Raw genomic sequence first — 3951 nt, 5'->3', positions numbered from 1 at the left:
CGTGCTGGCCTCTCTGTTTTGCCTAGGTGGGGCTGCGACGTGTTGATCTTCCGAGGCCGGGCATGACCCAGGAAAGTGTGTCCGGCCAAATGGGATCGAGCGTGTTGGGTTATGTGGTGCACCCCTGCAGGGAAGTTAATCTATTCGAATAGCCGTGATCTTCGGTAACAGGACGACTTGGAGTTGTACCTTGACCTTATGACAACTAGAACCGGATACTTAATAAAACACACCCTTCCAAGTTCCACAGACAACCCGGTGATCGCTTTTCCGCAGGACGACGAGGAGAGGATCGCCGGGTAGGATTATGCTATGCGATGCGACTGGAGATGCGCTTGGAGATGCTACCTGGATATGCTACTTGGAGATGCTACTTGGAGGACTTCAATCTACTCTCTTCTACATGCTGCAAGACGGAGGCTGCCAGAAGCGTAGTCTTCGACAGGATTAGCTATCCCCCTCTTATTTTGGCATTCTGCAGTTCAGTCCACTGATATGGCCTCTTTACACATATACCCATGCATATGTAGTGTAGCTCCTTGCTTGCGAGTACTTTGGATGAGTACTCACGGTTGCTTTTCTCCCTCTTTTCCCCTTTCCCTTCTACCTGGTTGTCGCAACCAGATGCTGGAGCCCTGGAGCCAGACGCCACCGTCGACGACGACCCCTACTACACCGGAGGTGCCTACTACCACGTGCAGCCCGCTGACGACGACCAGGAGTAGTTAGGAGGATCCCAGGCAGGAGGCCTGCGCCTCTTTCGATCTGTATCCCAGTTTGTGCTAGCCATCTTATGGCAACTTGTTTAACTTATGTCTGTACTCAGATATTGTTGCTTCCGCTGACTCGTCTATGATCGAGCACTTGTATTCGAGCCCTCGCGGCCCCTGGCCTGTATTATGATGCTTGTATGACTTATTTATGTTTTAGAGTTGTGTTGTGATATCTTCCCGTGAGTCCCTGATCTTGATCGTACACATTTGCGTGCATGATTAGTGTACGATTGAATCGGGGGCGTCACACGGAGTTTTCTTGGACTCGCAGGATACTACCGGAGATTCATTGAGAACTTTTCAAACATTGCAAAGCCTATGACTGAATTGTTGAAAAAGGATACTAAGTTCAAATGGACTGAGGAGTGTGAGGCTAGTTTCCAGGAGTTGAAGAAACGTTTGGTTACCTCACCGATATTGATTTTGCCAGATCAGACCAAGGATTATGAGGTGTATTGCGACGCTTCACGTCGAGGACTTGGAGCAGTGCTTATGCAGGAAGGGAGAGTTGTTTCGTATGCATCACGACAACTGAAGCCTCATGAGTTGAATTATGCCACGCATGATTTGGAATTAGCAGCCGTAGTGCATGCGTTGAAAACGTGGAGACATTTCCTCATTGGAAATCATTGTGAGGTGTACACGGATCATAAGAGTTTGAAGTACATTTTCACTCAGAAGGAGTTGAACCTCCGACAGAGGAGATGGTTGGAGCTCATCAAGGATTATGACATGAGATTGCATTACCATCCTGGAAAGGGTAATGTAGTAGCTGACGCATTGAGCCGTAAGAGCCATGTCAATACGATAATGACGGGGAAAATACCAAAGGAATTAGCAGAAAACCTTCATGAGCTATGTTTGGAAATAGTTCTGAAAGGCTATGTAGCAGCATTGGAGATTCAATCAACATTGATGGATAAGATCAGAGAAGCTCAGAAATCTGACAAGGAGATTGCTGCTATAAAGGAGAGACTTAGCAAAGGAAAAGCAAAGGGATTTCGTGAGGATGAGCACGATACCTTATGGTTTGAGGACCGTGTTTATGTGCCCAATGACCCGGAGATCAGGAAGTTGATTTTGCAGGAGGCACATGATTCACCATATTCGATTCACCCAGGGAATACCAAGATGTATTTGGATTTGAAGGAAACATTCTGGTGGACTGGAATGAAGAAGGATATTGCAGCGTATGTAGCAGTTTGTGACGTATGTCAGAGAGTAAAAGCAGAACATCAAAAGCCAGCAGGATTGTTACAACCACTGCCGATACCCGAATGGAAGTGGGATAAGATAGGCATGGATTTTATCACAGGGCTACCCAGGACAAAAGCCGGATATGACTCGATATGGGTAGTAGTTGATCGTTTGACGAAGGTAGCACATTTCATTCCAGTTAAGACCACTTACACCAGTGCTAAGTTGGCAAAGATATACATGACTAGAATCGTTTGTTTGCATGGAGTTCCGAGGAGTATCGTATCAGATAGAGGAACCCAATTTACCTCAAAGTTTTGGAATCAGTTGCATGAAACTTTAGGAACCAGACTAGAGTTCAGCACAGCTTTTCATCCGCAGACAGATGGACAGACCGAGAGAGTCAATCAGATTTTGGAAGATATGCTGAGAGCTTGTGCACTAGATTATGGATCAAGTTGGGACGAAAACTTGACGTATGCGGAGTTTTCTTATAACAACAGTTACCAAACCAGTTTGAAGATGGCCCCTTTTGAAGCTTTATACGGAAGGAGGTGCAGGACACCGTTGTCCTGGAACGAAGTTGGAGACCGTCAATTCTTTGGACCAGATTTGATTAAGGAGTCAGAACGGAAGGTTAAGTTGATTCGCGATAGGCTCAAGGTAGCCCAGTCCAGGCAGAAGAGCTATGCAGATTCTAAACGCAAGGAGATAGTTTACGAAACCGGAGACAGAGTTTACCTTCGAGTATCCCCACTTCGAGGAGTTAAGCGTTTTGGAGTTAAGGGAAAGTTAGCACCGCGTTTCGTTGGACCATTTAATATCGTGAAACGTATGGGAGAAGTCGCTTATAAGTTGGAATTACCAGAAGGACTGTCAGGAGTTCATGATGTATTCCATGTTTCTCAGCTGAAGAAATGTCACGCCGAGATGGCGGAGGTACCGCTAAGAGATACAGTGCCATTAGAAGCAATTCAGTTAAAGGATGACCTAACATATGAGGAGAAGCCAGTCAAGATTCTCGATGTTGCCAGTAGAGTTACTCGCAGCAAGGTTATCAAGTTTTGCAAAGTTCAGTGGAACCACCACTCAGAAGATGAAGCCACCTGGGAGAGAGAAGAAGATTTGCTCAAAGACCACCCTCACCTATTTTCTAGCCAACCCGAATCTCGAGGGCGAGATTCATCTTAAGGGGGGTAGGTTTGTAACATCCCAAAATTTTCAATTTGGAATGTTATACACTAGATCATATGCATATCATATTTTCTTGCATTTTGGTTGATCCTAGAAATTTCACGCAACTCAAGGACCCTCGGAGAGAGTTGGAGATTTCGTTATTTTCATATTTGAGAGTTCTCTCGAATTTTGAAAATAGGATCATTTGATTTATTTATTTTATCTTCAATAATTTTCCGGTGTCAAAATATATGAGAGAGGGAATAATATGACTTTCCCAAATTTAGGAAAAATGAAGATATAATAAATAGATCAATTTTGCTTTCCGGTGTTTATTTGCATTTTATTTGGATAGGGAAAAATGCGCGTTTTCAAAAATTGCATTTTAGGTCCGGAGAAAAGTTCATTTTGTTCGGCTCATTTTTAGGAGTCGGGGAAATTTTACTTTAGATTTTTCGGAGTTCGTTTAGATCCTTTTTTGTTTTTTTTCTGCGCGAGGAAACTATTAAAAAAAATTAAATTGAGCAACGCCTTGGGCCAAAGGCCCAAGCCAAGCCACCTACCGCCGCGCTCCCAGGCGCCAGGCGCCGAGCCAGGAGCCGGTCGGCCGCCGCCGCCTCTTGCTAGGACCGAATCCTTTTAGGATTCTAGGGCGCCCCCTTGTCCCCTTTTCCTTATTTCGTTTTCTTTAGTCCTATTCCGTTTATTTTCTAGATCTTTCCTACTCCTATTCTAATTCCTTGTCCTCTACCCAAGTAACCCCTCCCCTCCCCAATATAAATACCCAAGCACCCCCCCTCTAAAC

This window comes from Triticum aestivum, chromosome 3A, assembly GCF_018294505.1.
Source record: "Triticum aestivum cultivar Chinese Spring chromosome 3A, IWGSC CS RefSeq v2.1, whole genome shotgun sequence".
In the NCBI taxonomy this organism is placed as follows: domain Eukaryota; kingdom Viridiplantae; phylum Streptophyta; class Magnoliopsida; order Poales; family Poaceae; genus Triticum; species Triticum aestivum.
The sequence above is the reverse complement of the archived record's forward strand: the minus strand, read 5'-3'. Positions refer to the sequence as shown.